At 44.1% G+C, this 21,534-nt stretch overlaps 1 protein-coding gene across 9 annotated transcripts in view; it reads left to right on the top strand.

Moving 5' to 3' along the window:
* Positions 1 to 21,534, top strand: part of KCNG2 (potassium voltage-gated channel modifier subfamily G member 2) — an 87,437-nt gene that overhangs the window by 19,510 nt on the left and 46,393 nt on the right. For 8 of the 9 annotated variants that reach the window (XM_070512806.1, XM_044744007.2, XM_070512805.1 and 5 more), the window contains exon 2: positions 6,117 to 6,207. The gene's annotated coding sequence lies outside the window, so the exon portion shown is untranslated. Of the gene's footprint in view, positions 1 to 6,116; positions 6,208 to 9,562; positions 9,715 to 21,534 lie in introns of those variants that run through there. The other variant, XM_070512803.1, reaches the window with a different exon arrangement.

The following is a 21,534-nucleotide window of genomic DNA, read 5'->3' as shown; positions in this document are numbered from 1 at the left end:
GAGTGCTGTTTCCTCACAGCCAGACCAACACACCATGTGCCTGGATTTTTGAATTTTTGCCAGTCCCACGGGTGAGAAATGATATCTCAGTGTTCTTTTAATTTGCACTTCTCTAATTATGAGTGTGCTAGAACTTTTTCCCCATACATTTGAGGGCCATTTTTATCTCTTTTTTGTGAATTGCCCATTCATGTTTTTTTTCTCATTTATCTACAGGGTTTTGGTCCCTTGTCCCTCAGTTTTTAAGAGTTCTTTCTATATTAGTCCTCTCCTCATAGTCCTTCTTTTTCAGGGTGTTCCTGGCTATTTGTACACATTTGAACTTTAGTATCAATGTGTCTAACTCCATCAAATAGCTTGCTCTGTTTTTAATGGAATTGAATTTATAAATTAACTTCAGGCGAAAAACATCTTTGTAACATTGAGTTGTCCTGTCCAAGAACAGGGGACCTCTTTCTTCTTGTTCACCTCTACTTTTGTGTCCCAGAGTGTTTTAAAATTTTCCTTGTAAAAATTGTACACATTCCTTGTGAAATTTATTCCTGCATATTTAATCTTTTTTATTGCCAGTAAGTCAACTTTTCAATCATCATGGCCTCTATCTATTGTTTGTATATAGGAAAGGCTATTGCTTTTGCAGCCTGCTACTTTACTGAATTCTTTTATTTAATAAATGAAAGTTCTGTCATTGATTCTCTGGGTTTCCGAGTGTACTATCATCTCATCTGCAAATAGAGATGGTTTTACTTCTTTTTTCCACTCTCTGCCTCGAATAGGTTTTCTTGCCTAATCGCATTGGTTAGCACCTCTAGGAAAGTGTGAACAATGTCAGAAACAGTGGGTGTCCTTCCCTTTTTCCAGATCTGAGTGGAAATGCTGCTAATTTTTCTCCATTAAATGAGAGACTGGTCTTTGTCCTTAACATGATAGTTTATTGAGTTAATAAAATATCTCTCAATACCTTGAGTGTTTGTCAAAGGCTTTCTTGGTATCTATGGAGATAACCACTTGATTTTTTCCCCTTTGATTTGTTTTTATGGGGAATAATGTTAATGGAGTTCTTACTCTTGAACCTACCTTGCATTCCTGGAATAAATTCCACTTTGCCATAGCATTTTTTCTTCTTAAAGAGTCATTGGAGTCTGTTTAATAATATTTTGTTTGAAATTTTTGCATTGATATTCAGAATGATATTGGACTGTGGTTTTATTTCCTCATACTGATCGTGTTTGGTTTGAATGTCAGTGTTTACTTGCTTCATAAAAGGGATTCGGAAGCTCCCTTCCTTTTCAATGCTCTGGAGTGATTTGCAGGTGTCAGGACTGCTTGGTCTTTATTGAGTCTGGTACAATGTCCTGTGAGTCTACCTGGGTTTGGTACTTTTTGTGGGGTCGTTCCTTTGTAACTTTCTCGGTTTCTTTAATGGAAATTGGCCTAAGCTTCTAACTCTAATTGGATGAATTTTGGTAGTCTGTGTTTCCTGAGGAAATTATCCATGTCATCTAGTTTTCAGATGTATTTGCATAGAAGACTTCAAAGTTCTCTTATGATTTTTAAAATTGTTTCTGTTTCAAAAGTTAAATTTCTTGAATATAATCCTGTGGTTAAAAAAAGGAAAAAGAAAGAAATTTGAGGATTGGCAAATGTTGTCATCCTAGGATTTGAAGGATTATTGTTTTCAAAGCAACACGTTAAAATATTGTTCATCATCAGTTTTCAAAGAATAAACTGGTGTGTGGATATGCAAAAATCTCTTTTCTGCTCTTTTTACTGTTGCTTAGAGAATTGCCCAGGACAAAAATGCATTTTATTGCCTGAGAGTTACAAGAGCATGCTTAGTGACCTCGGGGTTTTGACCAACTCCCTGATTGCCAGTTGGCATAAACTTTTTTTTTTCTTTAGATTGGCACCTGGACTAACAACTGTCGCCAATCTTTTTTTTTTTTTTTTTCTGCTTTATTTCCCAATCCTAACCCCCCCCCCCACCCCGCCCCCGCCGTACATAGTTGTATACCTTAGTTGCAGGTCCTTCTAGTCATGGGATGTGGGACACCACCTCAACGTGGCCTGACGAGCTGTGCCATGTCCGCACTCAGGATCCGAACCCTGGGCCGCCGCAGCGGAGCATGCAAACTTAACGACTTGGCCACAGAGCCGGCCCCGACATAAACTTTTTTGTTTTATTTTATTTTATTTTATTTTATTTGAGAAAGATTAGCCCTGAGCTAACTGCTGCCAATCCTCCTCTTTTTGCTGAGGAAGGCTGGCCCCGAGCTAACATCCATGCCCATCTTCCTCTACTGTATATGTGGGATGCCTACCACAGCATGGCTTGTCAAGCGGTGCCATGTCTACACCCGGGATCTGAACCAGCAAACCCTGGGCCACCAAAGTGGAACGAGCGCACTTAACCGCTGTGCCACCAGGCTGGCCCCTGACATCAACTTTAATACTCAGGCTATTAAATGCCAACAAGGATCCAACACAAAGGTCAATGTATCATACTGTATCTCATGGGACTTCAGTTTCATCATATAAAAAACTAAAAGATGTGATTTCCCCCCTAAAATTAGAATAGTTTTATTCCTTTTTCTAGTTACTAAAATTACTTGTATCTTTTGTGTTAAAAAAAAAAGAGAGAAAAACTCAACAAAGAAAATAGAAATCACCTAAAATTCCACTGCACATACCTATGTACTGTCAACCTGTTGATGACTTTCCTTCTGGAAGTTTCTTCATGCATCCATCTACCCACAGAGAGAGAAATGCTGTGTACAAACACAATCACCTGGTCTGTGCTCTTCTGTAACCTGCTTTTTCTTTCAAAGGCCATGTCATGCCCCTAGACTTGAAGAGGACGTCTGCAGTAAAAGACGCTGGCCATGAAGGGGAAGTTGTAGGTTTGTGAGTAAATCCTCAGGAAGGTTAGGACTTTTGTCCCAAGTGTCTGCACCAAGCCTGGTGGAGAGGCAGGAGGTGAGCTGGCGAGGAAGTGGGTACGGTGTCGGTGTCGGGAGCAGGAATGTCAGGGAGTTCTGTTGCTCTGGGAAACCCCAAGAATGCTGTAGTCAAACTGAAAGAGAGAATTTCTGGAGCATGAGGTCTTCACGTGGACGTAGTTGCTTCAGATTTCAACTGAAGACTTATTTTGCAGAAAGTTGGCAGCCCCAGGTATCCTGGAGGCACGCTACTTCCCGTGTGAGGAAGTTACAGCTACATAGAAATGAGACTGAGATCAGGGTCTTCTTGGAGAAATTGAGCCCCAGGGTCTCCAACGGTCTGCCTATTCTGCCTATTATTCCACGTCTGTGTTGTTGATAGTACGGTGTGATTAATTCACAATTATGCATGCAGTTCATCATGGAAAGTTAAATTACATGCATTACATTCTGTTTCAGAAGGTATGGGAATGATTAATCACTTGTTTAATAAAATTGATTTGAAAAAGAAATTACCAATTAAGAAATGTCATGATTAAAAAGTAAAAATTCAATTATCTGGAAAAGCTGCTTTGGCTCATGCTCACTTTCTGTTCGGGTAACAGATTGGCTCTGTGGTGCCTGCGAGGAAGCTGGCCTGCCCTCACTGGGGCCGGCCGGGGCCCGAGTTGGCCTCTGCTGGTCTTTTAGGGGGATACAGTGGAAGTCTCAGGCCTCCTTCTGGAGACTAGCCTGGGGACCCCTGACTTTAGGCTCAGCAGAGAGCCCCAGGAGGTCATGGAGCTGGAACATGGAAGAGACTGGTGGCTGGTCTGCCCCTGTGCCCTCCAATTGCAGCCCACTCACCTCTCAGGTACCAGGGATACTGGTTCGTGAGGGACGCACTCCCTCACCCCCTGCACGATGGGCAGAGGAGGGGAAGGGAAAACTACTGGAATCTTCGAGAATTTCAAACCAAGTCTCCCTTACATACCTTGCAGTTCCAGCCTGCTCTGTCCTGTAGAAATGTCTGCTCACTGTGGGCGCCCAGGGCCAGTCTGGGCCAGAGCCACGGCATCTCAAGTCCAGAAGGCGTCCCAGTCCAAAGAGAGCTCAGCCCTCACCAGCGGGGGACTTGGTAGCTTAGCATGACAGCTCTCTAACTTCTCTGTCTTCAGAATTACTTAGGCGGTTAAGGAGTCTTCTGTGTGTGGGTTGTATGTATCTCCATCACCGTGTTAGAAATTGATGAGGGCGTGGGCAAGCCTGCTGAGGCCCCCACCCTGGGGTCCCTTGACAAACTGAGGGAACATCCACTACCTCCCAGAGACCATCAGAGGCGAGAGATGCTCAGGATGGATTTGGGAAGTGCTGGAAGGAGAGACAGAACTCCCGGGAGTGTTACCCCTCCTTCCTGGTTTATGTCTCCTGCAAACTCCAGGCCTCGAAACCGCAGTACGCAGAGGGGTGCCTCCATTATCCACCAGCCACTGCACAGCCCGAGCACTTAAATAGAGTGTGGTGGGTTGGATGGAAATCTCTCTTCTCTGGGCTCCAGAAGCAAAAATACTTATGTAAATAGCTAGTTCAGAGAAAAGAAAATGGATTTGACAGTATATTTGCATACAAATGTACTATTTATAATCCTCTTGCCTATACATTGAAACAGATTTAGCAGTTACAATTGTACTGGAACATAATATTCTCCTTAAAAACCTTAGGCGGAAAGCCACAGAGAGATGTACTTAAATATATGAGGGTGTGCCTGATGAGAATCTACAAACTCTCAGCCGATTGCAGGTGAGAGACCCAGTTTGACCCTAAAAGGATTGTAGGTGAGACACAGAGGCCCTTTGAACAGGAAGGTAGATGTGGAGACCCAGGCCCCTCTGATGGGACTGCAGGTGAGAGATCCAGACTGACCCTAACAGAAGGGTAGGTGAGAGACCGAGGACCCCTCTTACAGGATTATACTCAAGAGACCCAGGCCGACCCTATATGATTGTATGTCTGTCAATCAGTTAACAAAACCTAGGGCCTCAGTGAGGGCCACATTGAGGTCACCTGGAGGGGATATGTGGCCCACCTGTGTTCTGCAGGACTCTGGGATCCTAATGGAGTGTGAGCAGGTGGGCTAAGTCCCAGAGACTCTTGGACTGCTGCTCCAGGAACTCCATTGAGACAGGAGTATCTCATTTAAGGGGGGGTGGGTGGTTGGGAGACAGCTCTGGGCCTGGGGAGCTGACTCCAGGGCATGCATTGCTCAGAGATGCCCTGGAGGAAGTTGGAAGCAATCAGGCCTTAGACGGAGAATCAGGAAAAGGTGAAGGGACCAGGACAGCTGAGCGGAGATGACAGGGCTCCAGAAGGATGGGCTGTCCCGTCACCTGGTAAAGGCCAAGTGCTTTTAGGACAGAAGACTTGGGTGGGAGGTGGTGCAGATCACAGTGAGAGTACATGGCGGTGGGGGCGTGGGGGAGGCGGTGGGAATGGAGACTCTCATTGAGAAGAGGTTGCCAAGAGGGAGTGAGAAATGGGCTGGCTGGCCAGGATGGATGTATTGTTTATATGCTGATTAGAAAGGCAGGAAACGGGACTAATTAGGGAGGACTTTCGGGAGGATCCTTCAGATGGGTGGGATGAGAACACGGGACACAGGTTGGTCTCCAGAAAGAACCCTTTTCCCAAAACAGCAAAAGTGGGGTGAGGGCCTTGTGTATGAGCCTCGAGGTAATAGTTCTCACATTTTATAGGGCACTGCCCTGGGTAGCTGTCTAATTTGCTAATTGGAGACAGAGGAGATAAGAAAAAGGAAGAAATGCTGAAAACTATTATGTTTTCATTTGTCTTGTCAAAACCCTGCACTTAAGAGATTCTATAAATTTTATAGACAAGAGTCAGAATGTTGTTTGGAGAAAAGGTACAAAAACTATCATGATGTAATTTAATTGGTAATTGGAGTGAATATAAATATTCCTCCTGAAATAGAAGCTCTTAACCTGGGATCTGTGTGTTCATCTGGCCATCATAGCTTCTAGAGGATCCATAAAACCCCAGACTGACCCAAGATTTTCTATGTGTGATTATGTGTATTTTATAAGGCGATGAATTGTGTTTATTGGATTCTCTAAGAAGTTCAGTACCCAACCAAGGTCAAGAAGCCAGGCCCTAACAGAGGAATTTAACGTGTCATTTCAGGGGTTGAAGAGCACTGGCAGAGGCCCTGTGAGACAGCTCCACTTGAAAAGGGACACCCAGGATGGGACCCACACAGGAAAACAGACCAAGGGTAAGAAATTTGCCTTCACAGGCGCTCCGCACCGCCACTAAAAGAAAACTGGAGGCTGTCTTTTTAAATTAAACCATCGCATTTAAAGAATCTTAATATATGGTTACCCCCAAAATACTGATTTCCTCAGAGATTAGATAAACAATGGGAAGGAAAGCAGAACTTTGGGGAAAGGCCCAGAAGGATAAACCGGGCTTCATGAGTGTGGGCACTCCCCTGAGGAGTTCTAAGTTAGGAGACTGGGGGTGGCTGCAAAATAATGAATTTGGGGTCCCCCAGAGAACCTAGTCCGCTGTCTACCAGCCCTCCCATCCTTGTCTGTGGGTTCCCGAGGCCACAATCCAGCCAACCTCATCCTCCACGGGGCTGTCTCCCCCACTGGTCTCATCTCAGGAGCACGGTGGCTGAGGAGCAAACATGGGGGAGGTGTTTGTTCTTGGAGGCTTTGTCCCAGGATGCCAGAGGTGAGCTGGGATGCTCGTGACTCGGGCCAGTGGGTGTCTGCAGCCCCACCCAGCTCCCGTGTGTCCCTCACCTGCTCTTCACCTGCCCAGGCCTCTCCCCTCGTCAGCCCTCGCTGCTATTGTGTTCCTCTGTCTTCTTCCCACTCTCTCCTGCTGTTTTCCAAAATACCATGCCTCTCTTCTTTCCCACTCTTCCCTGGTGTTTGTAGACTTAAATTTATACCTTAAATCTGGAAGGGGCCTGGCGATCATCTCATTCGACCCCTTGATTCACTGACTGGACCCTGAGACCCCGAGAGGCTTAAGTAACTGGCCTTAGGCACACAGAGCTGAGGCCAAGATCCTAGTCTTCTGACTCTGTCCTTGGATTTTCCCACCTAGATAGCAAGAATCCTGTTGTGCATGGCACCTGGCAGTCTAAGAAGAGTTTCACACATTTAGATGTGTTGTTTTCAAAGAAATATCCCTTCTCGGCTTTACTCCTCTCATCGGAAGGCAGATCAACAGTGTGCTGGAATATAGAATTGGGATGTTGCTCCCTCATCTGCTTTCCTGCTGTGAGCCGGGATCCACCCAATCAGTGGGGAAATTAGAAGCCTAATTTCCCTCAAAAATTGGCAGTGAAGGATGTTGTACAGTAGTCCCCCTCATCCTAGGGGGCTACATTCCAAGACCCCCAGGGGATGACTGAAACCACGGATAGCACCTAACCCTGTATATGCTATGTTTTCTCCTATACATACAGACATATGATAAGGTTTCATTTATAAATTAGGCACAGTAAGAGATTAACAACAATAACTAATAATAAATTAGAACAATTATAGCAATATATTGTAATAAAAATTACCATAGATCTTAGTAACCTCAGCATATGATTTTTTTTCTTTCCTTAATAAGTCGAGAACTTTTACCTTTTCACTTAAAGGAAGCAGTTTCCCCTTCTCTTTGGCACATCTAAATTGCCAGCATCACTCCTTTTGTACTTTGGGCCATTATTAAGTAAAACAAGGATTACTTGAACACGAGCACTGCAATACTGTGGCAGGGGATCTGATAACCAAGATGGCTACTAAGTGACTAACAGGCAGGTAGTTTATACAGTGTGGACCTGCTGGACAAAGGGATGCGTCACGTCCAGGGGGGACAGAGTGGAATGGCATGAGATTTCATCACACCACTCAGACAGTGTGCCGTTTAAAACTTAGGAATTGTTTATTTCTGGAATTTTCCATTTAGTATTTTTGGACTGCAGTTGACCGAGGGGATCTGAAACCAGGGAAAGCAAAACCATGGATAAGGGGGACCACGGTACAACTTTTCTCAATGTTTCTCCAGCTTGTAATTAGTTAAGGATTTCTTTCCATCTAACCTAAATCTCTCCTGCTGCAGTTTGATGTGACTGTTATGGTTGTTGGGAATTTCAGTTGTGATTCTAATTGTCATTTTTCTTTCCACACCCATGTTGTTAATGGTGTTTGGGAAGTGGGAAATCAGGAACTATGAGTTTATGAACAAAACCCAAATCTGTTTGGCCACAATAGTTTAAGAGATACAAACTTTCACTAGAATATCCCATTGACAGGAAAAGATCTGAGTGGGTCAAAGTGTGCTGTGTCAATGCGTGAATAACGGACAAATCAATGTAAACATATACATACATATATATATAATTGGACCCATTTGGTGAAGACCAGTGTGGTTAAGTTCTGACTGATTGTGTGAATGGAAGTATGACACTGGCAGGTCCACATGCACTAAAGCTGAACCCTTGGCCTGGGGCCCAGTGTCCACAGGTGTGCCAGGTCTGTCCAAAGGCAGTTGGCAGAGACCAGTTACACCAAGTGGCCAGGAAGAGAAAGGAAAGCAGGAGCGACCCACAGCAGACGGTCAAGAACATGAATGTGAACACAGGAGCCCGAGGAGCAGCCACACTTGCCTAGACGTGGCAGAACCAGGGAGGCCGAGGTCAGGCCGGGGAACGGTGGGCAGAGGAGGTCGCTTGGCTTGGTTTTATAGTGGGGTTTTCATGGTATTTATCATAATAAACCTTCATGTTAAGGCACAAAATGTGAGATTCTCACTTTAGGGAGGGCAGTCTGCTTTACTCTACAGATTAAACATTACCTTGTCCAAAGCACCCTGACAGAAACACCCAGGATCATGTTTCACCAAATATCTGGGCACCCCATGACCTGGTCATGTTGACAAAAAGTTAGCCATCACACAAGCATGATAACCATTATTAATATTTTGATAAATGAAAATGGAGGTTATATATTGTTTTGCATCTTGCTTTGTGAGGAGGAAAGCAATATCATAAGAATTATGTTTTGTTGATTTGGGATTTTTTTAAATTGTTTTTTTCTAGTTTTTTTTAAGTGAAAAATTTCAGACATACAGAAAAGTTGAAAGAATGCTATGTGAAAACCTAGCCATCTGTCTGTGCCTATGTATGTGTATATATATATATGAAATGTGTGTTGATGTATATATGAAATATATGAACCATTTGGAAGTAGTTGACATAAATCAAGACATTTTATCTCTGAATAGTTAAGCATGCATCTCCTAAAAATAAGGTCATTGTCTTTCATAACCACAATACCATTATAACACCTAAGAAAATTAACAAAAATGAATATATCAGGTCCAAATTCATATTTCCCAATTGTCCCAAAACTGTCTCTTTTGTAGGTTTTTGGATAAAAATCTAATCAAGATTTATACATTTCATTTGGTTATGTCTCTTAATCTCTTTTACTCCCAGATTCTAGAACATTCTTCCCACCTTTTATTTTGGCTTGTCTTTGACTCTTTGAAGAATCCAAGCCAGTTGTTCTGTAGGATGGCCCCGTTCCGGTTTCTCAGTGGTGTTTCTCTATCCCGCGCATTCTCTGGACACCGGGACTTGGGTCTAGGCATCTGATTAGAGCCTGTACTCACCTAGGGCAGAGCCAGATGACTGTTGGTGACTCGTTGCATCACATCCAAGGGCCATATTGTCAGGATGGCTGTGCCAAGTCTGCTGCTGGATTAAGGGGTGAGTACTAGATGTACCCATTTAAAGCCACACTCCCCTTCGCAATGACCTGGTAGCAAGCACTGGGCTGAGATCTTGTCCTCCAATGGTGGCAAACATCTTTTCTTTCTCTCTTTTATTACTGTATCACTGAAGATGCATAGGCTTCTCTTTACTCACATTTACAATAAGTCGAGTCATTATGTTTTTAGACTCTCAAAGTCTGCCGGTAGGAGCCCTTTCAGGCTGGCCCCACATCCTTTCGACACACGTCCATTCACATTGGAGCTCTTCTTTGCTTTCTGGCACAAGATGTCTCGTCTCACCTTGGACTTTGCCTGCCTCCCATCAGGAATCAGTTACAACCAGTGAGAAACAGTTCTTGAGTGGGAAGAAATGGTTCCTGATGGCTAAGTGCATTTTCAGTAGAAAGAGAAGCTATTTGGCTGTATGAACTTATGAGCTATGTTGGATGTGTTCATGCCTGCTCTTCTGAGCAGGTTGAATATTTCCCTCATTTATTCAATAGAACTGTCTGTGCTTCAGAAACACTTAGAGGTAAATTAACCCTAGTCTAGGCTCATTGATTTCGAACCCCCAAAAGGCAGAGGTCAAACGGAGGAGTTTGCAGTGAGACCTTGCCCATTAATAGCAGCCAGGGTGCCAGGCAAAGGTGGGTGGTGGGTTTTGCTGTGGGAATGGAGGCCCGGATGCTCCCTCAGAATTGTTCGGAATGTAAGTGAAGACTGCTCTTAAAATCCTGAGTCATTCTGGAGAGACTGGAGTCACTTTAAGTGGCTATTATTCTAAAAATAATTTTAGAAAAAATATTTGTTTAGAAATCAGAGGGGCCAGCCTGATGGTGTAGCAGTTAATTTCGTGCACTCTGCTTTGGCAGCCGCAGAGTTCAGATCATGGGCATGGACCTACGCACCACTTATCAGGCCATGCTGAGGCAGGCGTCCCACATATCAAGAAGAGGAAGTTGGGCATGGATGTTAGCTCAGGACCAATCTTCCTCAGCAACAAGAGGAAGATTGGCAACAGATGTTAGCTCAGGGCTAATCTTCCTCAAAAAAAAAAAAAAAAGAAAAGAAATCAGAGTGAGTGGACACCCAAAACATCTGACTACTTACATACTTCCCTTTAGACACAGTTTCCAAAAATTTAGAAGATATTGTATTAGCTAGAATATGAAGACACACTAGATGCTCAACACATATCATTTAAGTAAACTGAGTAATTATTTTAGGAGAAAAAAATCACTCTACATTGGTTTTATTTCATTGCAACTTGTTTCCAGAGCAAGTGGAATTTCTTTAAACTTATTTTATTACAAATCACAAGATTAGCAAATATTTTATAGCTTGCTTTCCAAATTTTGGGAGGCCTTCCTCTTCTGGGAAGATGGTGTAGACATACTCTTCTCTGTTCCTCCCACTGAGGACAACTAAAACTCCTGGGAATTATGAAGGAAGAAGTGAAACTCTCGCTGTTTGCAGACGACATGATCTTATATATAGAAAACCCCAAAGAATCCATTGGAAAACTGTTAGAAGTAATCAACAACTACAGCAAAGTTGCAGGGTATAAAATCAATCTGCATAAATCAGTAGCATTTCTATACTCCAGTAATGAACCAACAGAAAAAGAACTCAAGAATACAATACCATTCACAATCGCAACAAAAAGAATAAAATACCTTGGGGTAAATTTAACTAAGGAAGTGAAGGACTTATATAATGAAAATTACAAGGCCTTTCTGAGAGAATTGGATGACAACATAAGGAGATGGAAAGACATTCCATGTACATGGATTGGAAGAATAAACATAGTTAAAATGTCTATTCTACCTAAAGCAATCTACAGATTCAATGCTATCCCAATCAGAATCCCAATGACATTCTTTACAGAATTAGAACAAAGAATCCTAAAATTCATATGGGGCAACAAAAGACCCCGAATTGCTAAAGCAATCCTGAGAAAAAAGAACAAAACGGGAGGCATCACAATCCCTGACTTCAAAACATACTACAAAGCTACAGTAATCAAAACAGCATGGTACTGGTACAAAAACAGGTGCACAGATCAATGGAACAAAATTGAAAGCCCAGAAATAAAACCACACATCTATGGACAGCTTATCTTTGACAAAGGAGCTGAGGGCATACAATGGAGAAAAGAAAGTCTTTTCAACAAATGGTGCTGGGAAAACTGGAAACCATATATAAAAGAATGAAAATTGACCACTCTTTTTCACCACTCACCAAAATAAACTCAAAATGGATTAAAGACCTAAAGGTGAGACCTGAAACCATAAGGCTTCTGGAAGAAAACGTAGGCAGTACACTCTTTGACATCAGTATTAAAAGGATCTTTTCGGACACCATGCCTTCTCAGAGAAGGGAAACAATAGAAAGAATAAACAAATGGGACTTCATCAGATTAAAGAGCTTCTTCAAGGCAAATGAAAACAGGATTGAACCAAAAAAACAACCCACTAACTGGGAAAAAATATTTGCAAGTCATATATCTGACAAAGGCTTAATATCCTTAATATATAAAGAACTCTCACAACTCAATCACAAAACATCAAACAACCCAATCAAAAAATGGGCTGGAGACATGAACAGACATTTCTCCAAAGAAGATATAATGATGGCCAATAGGCACATGAAAAGATGCTCATCATCGCTGATCATCAGGGAAATGCAAATCAAAACTACACTAAGATATCACCTTACACCCGTTAGAATGACAAAAATATCTAAAACTAATAGCAACAAATGTTGGAGAGCTTGTGGAGAAAAAGGAACCCTCATACACTGCTGGTAGGAATGCAAACTGGTGCAGCCACTATGGAAAACAGTATGGAGATTCCTCAAAAAACTAAAACTAGAACTACCATACGATCCAGCCATCCCACTACTGGGTATTTATCCAAAGAGCCTGAAGTCAGCAATCCCAAAAGTCCTGTGCACCCCAATGTTTATTGCAGCACTGTTTACAATAGCCAAGACGTGGAAGCAACCTAAGTGCCCATCAGCAGACGAATGGATAAAGAAGATGTGGTACATATATACAATGGAATACTACTCAGCTGCAAAACAGAACAAAATCATTCCATTTGCAATAACATGGATGGAACTTGAGAGAATTATGTTAAGTGAAATAAGCCAGCGAGAGAAGGATAATCTGTGTATGACTCCACTCATATGAGGCATTTAAAATTATGGACCAAGAACAGTTTAGTGGATACCAGGGGAAAGGTGGGGTGGGGGGTGGGCACAAAGGGTGAAGTGGTGCACCTACAACATGACTGACAAACATTAATGTACAATTGAAATTTCACAAGATTGTAACCTATCAATAACTCAATAAAAAATAAAAATAAAAATAAAAATAAAAATAAAATAAAAACTCCTGGGAATTATATGTAAAACAAACATGAGAAGACTCTGAAAGGTGGAGAGAAGAGGGCAGACCAGCAGGGACCTCAGGACCCAAGAAACAACACCATGATGAGTTCCTGGAGGATTTTTTGTCTCAAACATCCCAAATGGGGAGTTGGAGAAGCTGGCAACCCAGAAATGCCAATAGGAGCAGGCAACAGAAGCCTGCTCTCTCCCACCAAAGGACCAGGAAAGGGGCAGCCTAGCAGGAGAGAACACTTCTAGATGATAATCACTCTACCCCAAACAGTGTGGCCCCAAACCCCAGCAATGGCAAGTCGGGACCCTAGACCTCCACCTTCCATTGCTGTAGTGAGGCACTCCAACCTCCCACTGGGCTGGTGGCAGCAGAGACCTGCTGGGGAGCAGGAACTCCCACCTCTACCCATCAATAATGAAGAGCCCCCCTGTGTCAATTGCAGCCAAGAGGGGACCCTGGTTTTCTACCCCCACCTGCCAGTGTGAGACGACAGCCCTCCCCCACCTTCCAGATCAGTGTCAGAGGAGGTCAGCTACAACATAAGGTTTAAATAAGATCCAGAGTCCCATCACATAATACCCAATATGTCCAGGCTTCATTAGAAAATCAGTCATCATACCAAGAACCAGGAAGATTTCAAACCAAATGAAAAAGGACAATCAACAGATACCAATACCAAGATGACAGGGATACTAGAATTATTGGGCAAAGATTTTTAAAGCAGCCCTTGTAAAAAATACTTTAATAAGCAATTACAAACACACCTGAAACAGATGAAAAAATCAAGCCTTAGCAAAGACATAGAAAGTCTCAGTGAAGGAATAGAAGATACAAAGAAAACAAAATGAATAGCTTAGAATGGAAAAATATAATGAATGAAATGAAAAACTTGATGGATGGATTCAAAAGCAGATGGAGGGGACAGACGAAAGAATCAGTGAACTGGAAGACTGAATATAGAAATTTTCCAATTTGAGTAATAGAAAATAGACTGAAAAAAATGAACAGAGCTTCAGGGGCCTGTGAGACTATAAGATCTAACATTCATGTCATCAGAGTCTTGGAAGGAGAGGAGAAAGATGGCAGGACTGGAAAGTTCTTGAAGAAATAATGACTTAAAACTTCTCAAATTTGGCAAAAGACATAAGTTCACATATTCAAGAAGCTGAATGAATCCCTAATAGGATAACCCCCAAAATCCACAATAGACACATCAGAGTCAAACTTCTGAAAACTAAAGGGAAATTAAAACTCTTGAAAGCAGTTAAGAGAGAAAAAACACCTTACCTATAGGGGAAGACAATTCAAATGGCAGTGGATTTCTCATCAGAAACCATGGAGGCCAGAAGGAAGTGAAACAACACTTTTCAAGTGCTAAAAAAAAAGATCAGCTCATAATCTTATACTCAGAAAAAATATCCTTGAGGAATGAAGGTGAAATCAAGACATTCTCAGATAGAGGAAAGCTGAGAAAATTTGTCACCAGCAGCTCTACCTTTAAATACTGACTCATTGGACGTTCTCCAAAGAGAAAGGAAACAATAAAAGAAGGAATCTTGGGACATCAGGAAGGAGAAAAATGGGAAGCAAGAATAGGAGTAAATCAATAGACTTACCTTCTCCTTTTGAGTTTTCTAAATTATGTTTGATGGTGGGAACAAACCTATAACACTTTCTGATGTGATTCTAAGGTATGTAGAAGGATTATTTAAGATAATTGTATTACAAAGGGGGTATGGTATACATACATAAAGAAAAGTTAGGTGTCTACACTGCACTCAGTAAAATAACACCACCAGTGGACTGTGATAAGTTATGTAAATATAATGCAATATCTGAAGCAACCACTAAAAACACTCAAAAACACTACAGATGATGGAAGGTAGAATTCTAAAATATGATCAAGACATCCACAGGGAGACAGGAAAAATAAAACAGAAATGAACAAAGAACAGAAAACATAAAATAAAATGGAAGATTTTATCAATGATTACATTATTGCGTTATCACATTATCAATATTACACTACCCATCAATAATTACATTAGATATAAATGGTATAAACAAAACAAATACCAATTAAAAGGCAGGGAGTGACAGAATGGATGAAAAAACATGACCCAATAATATGTTGTCCATGAGAAAGTCACTTCAATTATAACCATATAAGCAGGTTGAAATTAAAAGGATAGAAAAAGATATATCATGCAAACATCAATCAAAAGAAAGTTGGAGAGGCTGCATTAGTATTTGATAATGTAGATAAGGGGCAAATAAAACCAGCAGAGACAGGGAGGGGCGTCACCTGTGATGAAGGGTCCCTGTGCTGAGTGGACGTAGCCATCCTAGAGTGTGTGCAGCAAAGAACAGAGCTGCCAAAGGAGGGAAGAAGGGTAGGGCTGAGAGCAGGCTGGAGGGTAGCACAATTCCTGTCAAGTCCCAGTGCAAATACAGACAGAATTGTTCCAAAATCTGTATGGAAAGGCAAAGGAACAAGAATAGGTTAAACTATTTTGAAAAGAAGAATAAAGTGGGAGGAGTCAGACGTCCACCCGATTTTGAGACTTGCCATATAGCTAGTTATCAAGCTGTGTGTATTGGTGGAGAAACATTTACTGGATCAACGGAACAGAAGAGAAAACCCAGAAATAGATCCACACAAACATGCCCAACTGATTTTTGGCAAAGTTTCAAAGGTGATTCAACGTAGGAAAGATAGTCTTCAAAACAGTGCTGGAACAGTTGACATCCACAGGCCAAAACAGTGAACCTTGATCTAAGTCCCACACCTGGTACAAAAATTAACTCAAAATGGATCCCTGACTTAAAATGTAAAACTACAAACTCTAGAAAAAGAACGGTAGAAAGTCTTTGGGATGTTGGACTAGAAAAATTATTCTTGATACCAAAAACACAGTCAATAATACAAGAAATGATAAATTGGGCTTTATCAAAAGTAAAAACTTTTGCTTCACTGGGCATTTATCCCAGAGGAAAAAAAAATCTTCATGGAAATGTTTACAGCAGCTTTGTTCATGATAGTCAAATCCTGGAAATAACCCAGATGTCCTTCAACTTGTGATGGTTAAACAAACTGTGGCACATCCATAGGCAAGAGATCACTAGGCGTGAACTGTTGATACAGCAACAACCTGGCTGGGTCTCCAGAGAGTGATGCTGAGTGAAAAAAACCAATCCGAGAAGGTTACATAACTGTGTGAGTCCATTTATATACCACTTTTGGAATGACAGCAGTATAGAGATGGAGAACAGATTCGTGGTTTCAGTGGTTGCTGGGGTGGGTGTGGGGGGATGGGTGGGAGGGAGGGAAGTGGGTGTGACTATAAAAGGGTGTCAGGGGGTGATGGATGCCCTGCGTCTGGACTGTGTCAGTGTCAGCATACTGGTTGTGAGAGTGGGCTGCAGTTCTGCAAGATGCTACCAGTGGGCAAATTGGGTAAAAGGTACATGGGATCTCTACAATCTCAAAATTAAAAATTTAATTTAAAAAATTCTTGGGGGTAGTTATATACAGCTCTGCCGTATACACCTTGCTTTGTGGATAAGAGTTGTTAGTTACCAAATTCCTATGTGTCTTATAGATTTGGAGACTATATGTGGTTCTCAGAAATCGTAACTGAAAAATAATTGTCAATGTTTCTGTCAATAACATGGCTAAAAATAGATGTAATTAGCAAGTTTTCAGTTCTGTTCATATATACACTTTAGAAGGCTTTTGTAATTTGTGTAACTTTGACGTATAGAATATAAAACCATTTAAAACAAAATAATTGAATACATATGAGTTTAACAACCAGAAAGAAATTGTGGAATGATTCTAATAGTACTTGTCTTTATTTTAAGACTGTGAAAATCTCCTTAGAGTCTTATTTTGTCTAAAATTAGTTATCTACTTTGGCTCTTTGTTTTTAACCCTTAGGTGATTTTTATCTTAATTCATATAGTATTCGTCATGGTAGGACAGTAAGAATTCAAAGGCAAAACATTTAGTGGCTCATCAAATATTAGCCTGTGACCTCTTCACTGTCATGAGGCTCATGCATTTTTACTCTGAATTGTCTCAGCCACAGTTGTATGCTGGTCGGTGGAAGAAAAGCGTTTCTTATTTGCATCACTTCTTCCTTGTTGTCACATGGCCCATCTCACATGTCTGTTCTTGTGAAGATGTGCCGTCTCAGAGGTTAAGTGTTTTGACTACAAAGCCAAGTGCCTATCTGGAAGAAGACAAGACCAGCAAGAAGGTTGGGACAGTTTTTGAGAAAGGTCCGAGTCATGGCTCCCCTTTCCCACAAACCAACCCCTTTGGCCCTGGGGTGGCTGATGTCGAGAAGAGATGAGGGAAAAGGTAAACAGGTGTGAACCCAATTTATGAAGACACCCAAACCAAGGTGGAGGCAGGGAACAACTTACAAAGCCTTTAATTGGCGAGTTAATTATCTTGCAACATCTCTAGTGTGAGACGTGTTTTAGATCCTCGAGCAGTTGGCTTTTAAGCTGAGATCAAACCACTCTTCAAGCTTCCTCCTCGCGTGACGCCCTGCTTTGGTGGCAGCCTGTTGGTCCTCTGTGTCCCCTCAACAGCCTGGTGATGTCTCCCAGCATCTAAACTGATGTCTAGCTTCTGTCGTCTCTTTCCTTGTACGGCTGCTTCAGTGAGTTCTTTACTCGGTAAGACTGATGAGTATGAGCATGGTCTCAGCCTCTGCACCCCTGACGTTGGCTGGGTGACTCTCTGTGGTGGCCGTCCTGGGCCCTGCAGGGAACTGAGCAGCACCCCTGACCTCCACCCTCTTGATGCCAGTGGTCCCCCAGTCGTGACAACCAGAGATGTCTGCAGACAGTGCCATATGTCCCCTGGGGGGCAGAGTGGACCCTGGTTGAGAGCCCTGGTCTGGGAACTCCCTGGCCCCCTGGGCTATCTTTCCTTAAAGATAATGACCTGGTCTCCAGAGCAGCTTGTGTGAATCCTGGCAGCGCTCATGTAAATTACAGACCCCTGGATGTACAGAGCGCCCACCTCGAGTGAGGCCTCGTTTGTGTAAGGGAGCGCCCCCAATGAACGCCTGTAGAAATTCTGAGCGATTTTGATTCAGAGCTGTCAGTGTCATCATATCTCAGCAACTTCTCTTTATTCATTATGTTTGCCAGAGAGTCTCTGTGGTGCTCGTGCTGTCATTGTCCTCCATCTCATGTTCACACGCTCCTGTGTAGGAAAACCCGCACTTGCTGCCACTTCCTGGGACGAGGTGTCTGGGTGCTGGACAATCCCCTGCACCTCCGTTGTTCTGGGGCGGGGTGGCAAGGATGTGCGTCTCTGCAGAGGCTCCAGGATAACGGTGCAGGCTGACCAGCACAAATGGAATTACACCTGTGACTTAGTTTAAGCCACAGTTTATTTCAAACTGCTTGAGGGGTCCTAGAGCCACTTAACTTATTTACGAGTATTCAGCCAGACTCATACAGAACTTGATTATTTTCCTAGGAGGGGAGTGAGACTGGGTGGGAAGAATGCTGACTAACAGTTATAAATGGAATATTGAACATGAAAACTTGACCCGGGACCTTCGCCAAACCAAACTTCAATTCTTTTGGTGAAAAACAATGGCTGAAACCCCAGCATGGGGTGCAGCAACGGTGGGAGGCCTTGGTGGGTGCGGTAGACAATTTCTTCCGTTTCCTTTGGTGCAATGGTGTTGTGGATGCCTGTGTTCGTGCTTTGCCTTCTGCCTGGAAGAAAACATGGTCTTTTTTCACCCTTACCCCTTGTATTGGTTTCTCGGGGCTGCAGTAACAAAGCACCCCAAACAGGAGCTTCAAACAGTAGAAATGTATTCTCCCACAGTCTGGAGGCGGGAAGAGCAGAATCAGGGCGTCTGCGGGGCCGTGCTCCCTCTGAAACCTCTAGGGCAGATCCTTCCTGCCTCCTCACCTTCTGGGGGCTCTGGGCGCTCCTCAGCTTGCAGCCACATCCTCCTCCGCCCCCCCTCCAACGTCGTGTGGCCTCTGTCCTGTGTGTCTCTCTCCTCCCCCTGTGAGGACAGTCACGGGGTTAGGCCCACAGCAACCTCCTCTTAACTCGACAGCCTCTGCAAAGACCCTTTTTCCAAATAAGGTCACATTCACAGATGCTGGGGATTAGGTCTTTTGGGGGGACAGAGTTCAGCCTGCTGCACCCATGCTCCGCCTTCAGGGCGGCCGTGTGGTGAGAAGAAAGCAGGTGGGGACTGTGGCCTGTGGCCTGGGAGCTGCACCTCTGACAGGCCACCACTGCTGGCTGTTCATGTTCTGTGCCCCTGGAAACCTCGGTACCACAGCCGCCCCCTCCAGGGTGAGAGCAGACAGAAGCCGGGCTATTCTGCCTCGTCTGCTGGGTGACCCTGGGCAGGTTACCTCACCTCCCTGTGTCTCAGTGACCTTCAGCATAGAAGGTGGACAATAATCCTGCCTGCCTGTAGGATGTCAGCTGATTTGTAAGGACTTAGAGCTTTGCTGGGATCTGCCACGTTCTCCATGAGTGTTTGTTGAATGCATACAGTGAACAGCCATGCGCAATGTGCATTTCACAACCAGGGGTCAGTGCAGGAAGGTCTGTGCTCTCCTTCGGCTCCCTGCCCTCCCTCGCCTGCCTCTGCACATCCAGCCACTCCCTCAAGCCCCTCCCCCCCCCCCCCATCCTGCCTTCCCCTGAGGCATTAAGTATGGGCGCAGCCTCAGTGAGAAGCCCGGACCAGCTCAACCACAATTCCCACAGTGCCTCCCTTCCTCTGCTCTGGTCCCATCTTAGCCCTCAAATCACTTATTCACAATTGGGGATCCAAGACGCAGGCAGGCCATGACTAGGGTGGCAGACTCCCTCTCCCACCATCCTCCCTCCTGCATCCCACGCCGGTCCCCTCTGCTCTTCCCGGGGCAGGTAACCTCCCTCTCATTTACTCTGGTCGGCCCATGTCATTGTTAACAGCACCCTGCCTTCCAGAGAGTGTCCCAGTTTGGATGGTAAATTATTTGCACCCTAAGTTGCTTAGAGAAGCAGGTGATCGGCAGGGCAAAGGTTGGGCACTGTCGGTTCACAGACATAGTATCATAAAGTAGACTAATTCCTATAAAAGACCCAGCGAAGTGGCCGAAGATACTGTCATTGAATCCCTTTTCTTTCTACAATAAGAGACAGCAGGTTGCATCCTTGAATCGAGGCTCTTGGTGCATAGGACGTGCCGGACGATCGTTGGTTGAGCGAATGAAAGGATGAATGAGACTCTTGGTAACATGCTCTTTCAGACCTTTTTCCCTGCATGTTTCTCTTTCCATAAAGTTCCAGGAACCGTGGTCTCGAAATGCAGTGCTGGCCTCACCCTTCCCGACTCTGGGTTCAGATTCCTCCAGAGCAGATCCTGATAAAGGGCTCAGGTGACTTCCTTGGCGAGTCATCCCAGGAAAGCCAGCCCAGCAGTCGGGAGCCACACAGGGACGGGAAGGCAGAGCCAGTCTACAGTGGGGCCCCTGGGGGCCATCCCGCCTAGCTCCTTCAGTCACCATGAGGCTGCTCCGGGGAGCGCTAAGGCTCAGGCATCCCTGGCCTGTGCTGGGTGGGCAGGATGGACCCTGGTGGCCAGAGGAAGCCCCGGGCACAGAGATGCAGGTGTACAGCCCAGGGGCACGTGAGGGCCCCAGAGACGTGGGGACCATGGCGGGGCTCCCATCAGCGGCGCTCCATCTGCCCGGGTATATCAAGAGTCTCATTTTAAAGGTCAGCTGCTCTAATGAGAAAGCTCTATCTCTTTTTGCACAAGGAAAGAAATTTCTCCTAGAAAAGAATACTTCCCTTCTTTGGGTGAAATCCAAACTTCGTGGTCAATAAAGAGGTTGTAGTCTGTTCCCATTAACATTTTTAAGTCTCAATACAAAATGGTAGATTCAGTTACAGAATAAATGTTTCCTCAGCTGTGGATTGGCCTTCTGATGCCTGGCATCCCATTCCAAACCAGGCCTGTTTTTTCTCTCCTTTCGCCTGGACGAGGAAGCCCTGTACACACGCTCACGCTCACATTCACACCTCTGCCAGCGTGGCCTCCTCACCCCCCCAGGAGAGACCATCACTAATTGGCACCTCCACGCCCCCGCCTGTGTTCTCTGCTTCCTCTGCAAGCCGCCAGCACTGCCTGGCGCTGTTTCCCACAGCAGCCTGTGTGAGCAGCGGGCTCGGCAGCTCTGAGGACGGGTGTGCGCCTGCCAGGAGCAGGGCTCAAGAGGAAACAGCCAGTGGGGGAGGCAGCCTCTCCTTGCCTCCAATGCATTTGCCTCAGAAAGAGCAGACCCTGGCCGCCCAGCCCTTTCTGTCCGTGACCCTGGAGTGTGTCCCAGCCCCAGTTACCAAATGCTACAGGGATT

The sequence above is a fragment of the Equus asinus genome, chromosome 7 (assembly GCF_041296235.1).
Source record: "Equus asinus isolate D_3611 breed Donkey chromosome 7, EquAss-T2T_v2, whole genome shotgun sequence".
NCBI lineage: Eukaryota > Metazoa > Chordata > Mammalia > Perissodactyla > Equidae > Equus > Equus asinus.
Note: the sequence above shows the minus strand (reverse complement) of the source record. Positions and strands in the feature narration are given on the sequence as shown.